Genomic DNA, 11,298 nt, shown 5'->3' with positions numbered 1-11,298 from the left:
ATTTATGGATGGCCCCTTAGCAGAACACTTTTTCATATCATATGAAATAGTGTTACATTGTACGAGTTCTGCTGAAGGACTTATAGTTTTTAATTTAAAAATTCTTTAAGCTAATTGTAAAATTGTTTATTTTAAAAGACTTGAATTAAATTTTTTTTAAATCAATAAAGTTCTAATTGTTTAATTCGGAACATTCATAATTTTAAAATGTACAATTTTTAATAATTACTTTAAGCCTGCCAGACATTATCTTTTTCTCTTTTGGAAGATTTAAAAATTAAATAGGTTTGGATCAAATTATACAAAATTGTTTGGTTTCAACTTCCTTAAAATTGTGTAATTTAGAAATCTGGGTGTAAATAACTGACGAATTTTTAATTCATAATATTTACACTTGAATAATTTTAGGTCGTAACCTGTTATTAATAGTTGCAATTTTTCTTATTTAAGTTCTTGCAAAATTCGACAATTTGAAATACAATTATTTTAAAAAAGTTTTGGAGCATAGTTTTCAGGTGGAACTGGGTACTTCGAGATCATAAGAATAGCTGGAAAAAGTTGTAAATACCGTTCTAATGAAACACGAAAAAGAGTTGAGAAGATCTCTTATTTCGTAAAAGATCTATGTATATATTGCGTTTTTAATTTCAAATTATTTTAAATTGTACGAACAGAAAATTTTGCAGAAAACCTATATTAATTCTAAGGCTAGCCCAACCTTGGCCCATAGTCTGCAAAAATATTGCCGAAGCTTGGCTGCCATTATCGCGCCAATGACGGAATGATAACTATGGCCTGCACATGGCAGCCAATGTTTGGCTGCCATTGCCAGCCCAACACCGGGTACCAGTATTGGACCAAATCTAGCTGCCATCGTCGCGACATTGTCGGATTAATAACAATGGCCTTGACTCGGCAGCCAAGGCTTGGCTGCCATTGTCGGCCCAACACTAGCTTCCAATACTGCTGTAGTCTAAGGTCTGAGGATATGACAAAAAAGCTATTTAAAAAACAAATATGAATTGATTCGAGTACTTTGAATATAAATATTAATGCTCCTGTTGAGATTGAATACATATATTACATTTTTAACATTACATTACAAATTAAATTTCTAATGCTAGGGGGTATCGAACCTACATCTATGTACCTAAATCTATCGCCTAGCAGTCGGGAGTGACAACCACTGCGCTAAACCGACAAGTTGAAACTCTGTGAAAAAGCCATCCTCATAAGTTGCAGTTCAGAAAAGTTAAAGAATCAAATTTTAAGCTCTCTTTTTCTAATTATTTATATATAATGCTACGTTATGTAAATGTAAAATAAACGAACTGTTAACAGGAATATCAATACAATAATTTTTTAATAAATAATTTAACCCGATTACAATTTTTCTTCGCGCAATATTTCGTTTTTTTTCCGTTGTAGACTACTATACAACTTTTTGCAATGACAGGAAATGTAATTTTCCATAAACATTAAAAATTTTTAATGACAGAACTTAGAACTTTTATCGTGAACTTTGACAATTTTTCAATAAAATTTTTTTTTCATCTTTCGTGTAAGACTTGTTTTTTAGGTGATAAAAGTGAGACTTGGAGAAATAAAGGGTCGATTCTGTGCCAAGCATCGGTAGAGGATTGGCAAATATAAATAGCCAATATAGGCTGCCATCACTAGCTCAACATTGGGCCGATTTAAATAAAACATGGTTTGCCGTGGTAAAAGTGACACTTGGCCCAGTAATGAACCGTCACTGGGCCAGAGTTTGGCTGATCCTCGTGAAACATGGTTCCCCGTACTAAAAGTGAGACTTGGCGCAATAAAGTTCCGATACTGGTCCAAGCATCGGTGGAGGATCGGCAAAAATAAATAGCCAATATAGGCTCCCAGCACTGGTTTAACACTGGGCCGATTAAAATGCCGACATTGGCCCAATAACTTTAGCCGACCTTTGGCTGCCAAAATTGGACCAACACGGGGCCGTATATTCAGCTCCGGTAATTCGCACTTGGGAAGTTGGAAGCACGTTGGTACCCCTTAGGGCTTCTAATACAAATTTTTATTTTAGAACTTTGCAAACGCTACGCCATAAATTTCTTCTTCTTGGTAAAAAATACTGCTATAAATTTTATTTTAATAAAAAAATGTATAGAGGTTCCGTTAGGCCGGCTTAGGCCTGAAAATTAATTTCATGAGTTTTCTATCAAACAAATTATTTAACCCCGAGAAAGTATTTTTCATTTCTTGAGGAATAAGCTCTAAATTTTTTGAAACAAACGAATTTTCAAGAATTTATAGGCCTTAGTATACGAAAATTGGAAATTTTATTTCCATGAATTGTTTGGAATGGCCCCTACATAATATTTACAGGCTTTCTTCTACAATACAAGGACAATATTTTTCAGAATTATTAAATTAAAACTATTATATATGGTGACAGAAAAAATCTTGAATTTCGAAATATACAAAAAATAGACATTTTTATAGTTTAAATATTTCTACAGTACTTTAAAATTAATTTTTTGATCATGAAGATCAAGAGCAGTTCCTTTTGCAAACAGTGGGGGAAAAATTAAAGGCGTCCCGAATTCTAAAATATCAACAGTTGTCCAAATATTACACAGACATCGACATCAATTAACTAGCTCCCATTTTTTCAGGGATATAATAAGTAAAAGTACATTTTAAAGTACTGTATTAATCTTTAAACTATATAAAATGTGCATTTTGGGTATATTTCGAAATAAAGATGTTTTTTATTTACTCTGTATATATTTTTTAATTGATTCATTATATGTTTTTTCTACTGTAGAAGAAATGTCCATAAGTAGCAAAGTACTTTTTAGAGGTGAAAGAATTTTTTTGTTTTAAATTTGCATTTAAAGAGAACTGAAAACTAAGAAAATTCAATTTTAAAACTTTAAGGACCTAGTGGAATCTCTTTTTTAAAAAGAAAAGAAAATGTATGATAGTATTTTTGCATTAAAGGAAGAACTTTAGGAATAGCGCATACAAAATTCAAAATTCTACTTTTTATTGAGCTCCCTAGTACCCCTGCCAGCGTATAAAATTTGAAATACTCAATTTGTTTGATACTCACCAAATTGGCCTCGTTACCCAACGTTGCCAAATTGCTCGGCAATTTTCATGAAAACGTTAAATTACACCACTTCAAAATTAATTATTATATATTAGTCGATGATAAGTTTTTATTTTATTAATTCTTATGAATTTTAAGGAGATCCTTCTACAATTTCACAAGTTTTCTGATAAAATATCTCGGATTTTATCATAGAAATCTCCGATTTATACAATTCTGCTAGGTTCAATCCATAAGACACAATGTATATTTAAAAGCTGATATGTGGGAGTCCGCATGGAAGGGGCCCTTATCGCTCGTTCTTGTTTAGGAGTTATTCGCGTTTTTCTAAGTCCATGGTCAAAAGGATTATTTTCCGGATTCAGTGGGAGATGATACTCGTACTAGGACCAATACTAAATAACTCTAAATAAACTCTTCGGATGAGTAACTCTATACTTTGAACATTTGAATAAGTTAAAATGTTTACTATGTTTAATCAGTTATTAAATTTTACCTATGCATTATTTATGTTCACTAATTTATCAATAAACAATCACTGATTCATAGGGCTACAATTCAGCAACTGATTGAAATTAGTAAAAAAATGTAACTAATTTATATTTAGAGAGTATCGACCACAAGGACCCTCTTCATACAGACGACCTTATATTTTCTACACAAGGTGGTTAAAAAAGCTTTTATTTTTCAAAATGACGCGGCTGATACAAGTTTAACATATGTCGAGTGCACTAAAAAATCTTGGATTTTACTCATTGTACGAGATTGAACTTATTAAGATTTTGCACATTTATTTCAAAATTAAAAGCATTAATTATATTAAATAATAAAAAAGCATTTGAAATAAAAAACTTTAAATTGCCGTTAAACTTGTTTTTAAGTTGGCTTTCTATAACACTTTTAAATTATATATATCCTATTTATTAACAGTTAATCGTAAACAAATTGTCATCTTCAGCACTGAATCTCCCTTGCATTTTTTTTTAACCAAGAAATATTTATTAATTTGAGAAATTTCGAATTTTATCTAATTCTTTTTCTATCTCGGTTTAGAAAAGGACCCAGCGTGTTTCTTATGGCAGTGGGTCAATTTAACCGAAACCAAATAGTATGAAGAGCATGGGCCTCAAAATTAACACAAATAAAAAAAAAATATGGTGTTAGAAGGAAAGAGTGAGAAAACACTATGCAGTATTGTATTAAATGATGAGAGAATTGAACAAGTTGAGAAGTTCGTATATATTGGTAGCTTATTTACTAGGGACGCGAAGATAGATGAGGAGTTAGATAGACGCATAAACGAAGATAAAAAGGTTATTGGTACAGCAGGGCCGCTTATCAGAAGTAAAAATATATCAAATAAAGCTGAAATGGCAATACATGACTCAATATTTGTACCAATTGTACTATACGGTAGCGAGACATGGACCTATCAAGAAAAAGATAAGAGTAAAGTTAATGCCATTGACAAGAGATTCTTGCGCATGATATGCGGGAAAACTCTCGATGGACAAAGTGAGTCACGACATATTCTCAAAGAATGTGGTGCAGAAGAGACGCTGGTAGATACATGGGAAAGAAATCGGTTAACATGGTTCAGGCATGTTGGGATAATGCCAAATGAACGACTAACGAAACAAGTGTCTCAAGGTAAAGTAAGTGGCAGCGTGCCCAGAGGTAGACCGCGGAAAAAATGGTTAGATTGTGTGAATTAGAGCTTACATAGAAGAGACATAAGAAGCAACAGAAACACGAGAGTCTGCATGAAAAAATGCATGGACATAAAAGAAGCTAGAGAAGTGTGCCAGGACAGAAAAATATGACGAAAAATAGTTAATAAAAAGAGTGTCAGTAGAGTGAATGGCGCCTGAAACAAAAGACCGTGGATAATAATGGACCCAAGTGGGGAACCTCACATGACGACTTTGTGTGGATCTTCACTTGGCGTGATTGCTAGAGAGATTGATCAGCAACCTGAGTCGGAGCAGTGTTGCTGAACGAACGTGTTATTTAAATAAATATCACGAGAATTTTGGATCAATTTAGAAATTTTATATCCCTTCCTCACATTACTCCCTTCCCCACCGAGTTAGTCACGCCTACCCCGAAAGGGAAATGGCTGAATGGTGTAATAATAATAAAAAATTTCCATAACAATAAGAAATAATTCAATATTATAATATTAATTTCATTAATTTTTTAAAATTTACATTAGTAATATAATCAATTATTTTTATACCACGAAATAACTTACTGACATAAAGTGAGTCCAAGAAATAATTTAAGACCACACAACTTAATTATACATTTTACTAATAATAATTCGGATTTATCGCAAAAATACTAATACTATATATAGGTATATTTAATAACCATGATTAATAAATTAGGGTCAATGCGGCTTAGTTAAGTTTTTGGTTTTTAAATATTAGGAAAGTTTTACATTCCTAAGTAACTAGTTCTGCAACAGGAATAAGCCAGAATTTTTCATTTTAATTCTAGTAAAATAAATTTAACACTGTGGATGACCCCAATAAGCGGTCAAAACGTTTGCTATAGCAAAATATTCAATATGTTATTTTTTTCTTTTTTACCTGATCCCGAAGTCAATGTTTTACACTAACGTACTTTAGAATAATGGATGTATACTCATAATTATTCTCGGTGTATAATTTTAGATTGAACATTTTTAAATGAGACAATGTTTAAAATGTGAATTGGTTAATATTTTACAGTTTCAACTTGAAAGTCTTGACAGTTGAATAATATTTTTTCTTAATGGAAAGTTTTCCTGTTTTAAATCTTTTAAATCTAAGTAAAGTAGGTTTAAAACTATTCAATTCGAACTATTTTGTGCTTAAATATTTATCAATAAAAATTGTAAAATTTTGATGAATTTATGCTTTGAAATTGTACAATTAAAGTTTTTTTTTATTTGGATATTGCATAATTTTGAAAGCTTCTAAATTCTATTTTTTGTTTATTCTTAACTAATTCCATAGAAAAATTAAAAAGGACGGGTCTCTTTTTATTATAAATATAATTATATTAGAAATATAATTTTATTAATAAATTGTTTGTAATTAAAAGTGTCTCCGCACATCGAAAATATATGATCCACGCATATTGGTCTACGTTCACCGAATTTCGGTGAACCTAGCCGCCCTTTCCATAGTCTAGAGCTAGACTCTAGGTCCTAGGAGCTGGGTGCAATCCTGTGTGCCGTTTGAGGCCCACATGATTTTTTTATTGAATATCATGTAAAATTTTGTGCTGATTACGAACAAGTAGGATGCCCCTCCCCCCGAAAAATGCCGGAGTTTCGAGATAATCACGTTTCAATTATTTTTTAATTAACGCAATATCCCTATTACAATTTGGGGTTTTTCGAAAGTTTAAATATATGGTCGGCTAGAAACCCGATTTACGGAGAGAAATGTTCTCTATCATTTTTTGATTTAATCAGTTAACATAAAAAATAAACAATTACGTTGAAAACTGAGGAACAATAAAATTGTTCTTATTTTGGTTAAAATATTGATTTCACAGAAAAAAGTTTTAAACAAAAGTTGGACTATTCAGAGAGGAGAATTTTTGTCTAAGAGAACATTTTTTTATAAAAGTAATCAATTTCGAGAAAACATCGATTAAAGAAATAAAAAAATTCAGAGCCAGAATAGAAAGGTGGTTTTCTTTGTTGGAAGCTATTTTATCAAGAAATTTCTAGAGATAAAAGATACTTCTTTTTGGGTCAGCTAGTTTAAAATCAAATAATAACTCTTTGTGCTATAAACAATAATAAACTACGTCTCTTTATCAACTTCTAATAACCGCAGGGACTTGTAATAAAGCTGAATAATTAAAAAAATAATAATAAAATGGGTTTTAAAAAATATTACAATTACTTGTACTTTGTTTATTGTTAAATTATATATTTCGGTTAAAATGTAGTGGATTCTTATTGCTGTGATAAAGGAAAAGTTTACCGTGGAGACATGCGGCCCCCATAAAGTATAAACGATCTCAAATTTTTTCTCAGCCAAACGCGTAAGCTTGTCGCCCTTGCAAAGGGCTCTCGCTTCTCGAGCACAAATAGCCAAGGCGAGCTGTGAGTGCGAGAGTACCCTAGGGCGAGTAGGACGACCGTGTAGCACCTCCCATAAGTGCGTCCTTTTCTATCTTGTACTCGTAATACGCTCCTTACCGCTGAGAATTAAATACAAAATATAAGAATTTTTCAAGTTTTCACTTAATAATTAAGAAGTATAAAATTTGAAATTTGCTCATTATGATACCATCGATATTTTATTTCCAAATAGTATAATTTAGGCATTAAGTAATTCTCTTAATTGCAATAAAAGATCTAATTTTCTTTACTCTTGTTTGCAACTTCAATCATTATTATTAGTAATTAACAAAGTTAATCCCCGAGATATTATTTATCTGAAGTTGGATAAAAAAGATATAAACAATTGAAAACTACAATTATCTCCCGTCGGATAATTGTAGTTTTCAATTGTTTGCAGCGTTTTTGCACAACTTCATTCGTAAAAACCTATTTTTAGGATTTAAGGGGTCTCAAAACGTGGACATTCGACAAAAACTGGGGGGGGGGGGGGGGGGGGGGGGTCAAATTTTACACATATCTAATACCTTCTCTTATGAGAATGTAGAAAACCCGCATTGATAAAAATTTTTTTGCTTTCGCTTCTGTAAAAAAATTTTATCTATTTATTTTGGCTTAGCTTGCGCCGTGTGCCGAAAAATTTAATTTTTGTATTTTCAATGTTTTTTTTTATAAATAATAAAAAAACTACGTGTCTTATAAAAAAGTGATCAAGAACAAATTTGTTAATATTTTTTGGGTGCACAATGTTTGTCTTATCATTTTTTTTCCTATCTTACATAATTTGACCGCAAAATGCAATTTTTGTTTTTTAATTAGCTTTTGTGCGGTCAAAATTTGAATTTTTCCAAAAAATTTAAAAAGTTGATATGATAATCTTGTAGGGCTATCAAAAAGTAACATTTTTTTCAAGTACTATGAACAACTGTACACAGCATTTTTGAATCACTGGGAGGAGGTTAAATTTTACACAAATCTAATACCTTCTCTGATGAGAATGTAATATGAGAATTTTTCAAGTTAGCACTTAATAATTAAGAAGTATAAAATTGGAAATCTGCGCATTATGATAGCAACGATATTTTATTAAGTGCAAGATAGAAAAGGACGCACTTATGGGAAGTACTACACTGTCGTCCTACTCGCACTCACAGCTCGCCCTGGCTATTTGTGCTCGAGAAGCGAGAACCCTTTGCAAGGGCGACAAGCTTACGCCTTTGGCTTAAAAAAAAATTGGGATGGTTTATGGGGGCTGAATGCCTCCACCGTAAACTTTTCCTTTTTCACAGCAATAAGGATCCACTAAATTTTACCCACAAAAATATAATTCAATAATAAACAAAGTATAAGTAATAGTAATATTTTTTAAAACCCATTTTATTATTCATTTTTTTTACTTATTCAGCTTTATTACAAGTCCCTGCGATTATTAGAAGTTGATAAAGAGACGTAGTTTATTCTTGTTTATAGCACAAAGAGTTATTATTTGATTTTAAACTAGCTGACGCTAATTTTTCAATTAGGACTTCCTTTATCCATGTAAAAATTTTCAGAAGATTTTATTAAACATTTTTAAAGGTACAGCACGACAAAGTGTGTACATTCACAAATCCTCATTAACTTGTTAAATATAAACATTAGAATAAATTTTCTTAATGAAAGTTGAAGTAGACCCAAAAAAAATTATCTTTTATCTCTAGAAATTTCTTGATAAAATAGCTTTCTATAAAGAAAACCACCTTTCTGTTCTGGCTCTGAATGTTTTAATTTATCTAATCGATTTTTTCTCGAAATCGATTACTTTTATCAAAAAATATTCTAATTATTTCTAATTATCTGAATCATTTTTCTGATGTCATTTTAAGAAAATGAAAAAAAAGTTGATAAAAATCGGTTAACATTTCGATTAATTAAGCATATCGTTAAGTACACACCAAATTACAAGAACTGTCAACTGGCATTGAAGATATTAACCGATTTTCATCAACTTTCTTTTCATTTGCTTAAAATTAGATTAGGAAATTGACTTAACTAATTAAAATTTAATTTATTAACACATTAACACATTTTGATTTTTCTCAACCGGATCGCGTGAGAGTTAGATCCGGTTGAGAAAAATTAAAATATGTTAATGTATTAATAAATTAAATTTTAATTAGTTGAGTCAATTTCCTAATCTAATTTTAAGCAAATGATAAGAAAGTTGATGAAAATCGGTTAATATCTTCAATGCCAGTTGGCAGTTCTTGTAATTTTGCGTGTTCTTAACGATATGCTTAATTACTCGAAATGTTAACCGATTTTCATCAACTTTTTTTCCATTTCCTTAAAATTACATAAGGAAAATGATTCAGATAATTAGCATTGAATTGAACCATATCTTTAGGATTTTAGTTATTGAAACAACCTTAAATCTCATGACAATGAAAGGGTCCTCATAGCGGGGGGGGGGGGGCTGCCGAGTGGCTGGGCCCGGGCTGGCATCCCCCTGCCGGCGGCAGCCTCATCGGCCGGCGGCACTAGTTTGGGAATCGCTGACCTAGAGTACTAATTTTCCTGGGCTCGCCGAAAATATTTGTTGATGCTCACCGAATATAATGTAGGAAGTTTCTACACTAGGGTGGTTTAAAAATACATTTCAAAATGTTGTTTTACTCTAGAGGGCAAAACACCCCCCCCCCCTCAATTTCCATGTCCGGTGAAAGAAAATGTGTAATTTTTTTCGAAATTCGAATATTAATACGTGCCATCGGACACTTGAAAATTCCATTTAATTAACATGGTGAAATTTTGAATTTTCCAAAAATTGAACTCGTGTTCCAGGGTTTCATCGATACGCAGCGCCATATAAATATGACTCAAAAATATTCTAAAAACTACATTTTTACGTATTATTGTTCATTTTTAACAATTTCTATCGTCATTTTCATACAAATAATTACTAATGGACAATTTTAATATATACCATGACTTTAAATAATTTTCAATTGTTTAAACAATTATTTATTCGCCAAAAATTAAACAAATTATCGTATTTTCTGATTGAAATGCAATATTTGATCGTTTTTTGGAGTAGCAAATTTTTGTAAAAACATTATGTAGTTATTTTTAGATAACTGAAAAAATGATATAAAATAGAAGACAAACAATTAATTACCATTTTAAAAGTATTTTTTGAAAAGTAATTATTTAAACAAATTACAATTTATTCTTTCTATACACTATATAGTCAGAAACATGATTGTATGTGTTCTATTTTATTTCTTTTTTTAGTTATCGAAAAAAACTGCTTGAGCAAATAAAGATTGTTTAAACAAATAGAAATTTATTAAACATTTTTAAAAATGTATCAAAGTTATATAATTATTCTACAAAACTTAGCATAGGATACCAATTTAAAAAGAAAGTTGATGTCTCTGGCTCAATTTTTAGCAATTTGTGAAAATAGACAATAAATAATTAATTAAATAATTACATAATGTTTTCAGAAAATTTTACTACTCCAAACAATGACAAAAAATGACATTTTAATAAGAAAATAAGATTTTTTTTATATTTCTTTTTTTGAATACATAATTGTTTTTAAATTTACATTCATTTAAACAATTGAGAATTGTTTAGAAAGTCATGGTAAATATTCAACTTGTCCATTAGTAATTATTTGTATGAAAAAGACGACGGCAATTGCTAAAAAGTAACAATAGTACGTAAAAATGTAGTTCTTAAAATATTTTTGAGTCATATTTGGGCGCTGCGGAGAGGGTCGTGCTGGGATGGAAATGAAAGTTATTAGTATGATTTTATTTCGGAGACACTCCTCTTATTCTCTGAAAAATTGGCACGTTTCGTTGAAACCCTGGACTATGAGTTCAATTTTTGGAAAGTTCAAAATGTCTTCATGTTCTTTAAATGGGATTTTGAGTATTTTCTGTAGCTCGGAAAGTTTTCGGTACACCTAGCCACGGTCTTTGATGTACAGTCTGTCAAGTTAAAGCGTGGGTGGCTTTACTCGCAGTCGGTAAGGTGTATCGACATGATTTTGGTGTCAAAATATTAAGAAGAGCTCCCT

General features: G+C 31.0%; 1 protein-coding gene across 10 annotated transcripts in view; it reads left to right on the top strand.

Annotated features, from left to right (window-relative positions):
* Positions 1 to 11,298, top strand: part of LOC117176271 (protein furry) — a 248,667-nt gene that overhangs the window by 76,087 nt on the left and 161,282 nt on the right. The window lies entirely within an intron of this gene.

The sequence above is a fragment of the Belonocnema kinseyi genome, chromosome 7 (assembly GCF_010883055.1).
Source record: "Belonocnema kinseyi isolate 2016_QV_RU_SX_M_011 chromosome 7, B_treatae_v1, whole genome shotgun sequence".
NCBI classification, from domain to species: domain Eukaryota; kingdom Metazoa; phylum Arthropoda; class Insecta; order Hymenoptera; family Cynipidae; genus Belonocnema; species Belonocnema kinseyi.
This window is presented reverse-complemented; position numbering and strand designations above follow the sequence as displayed.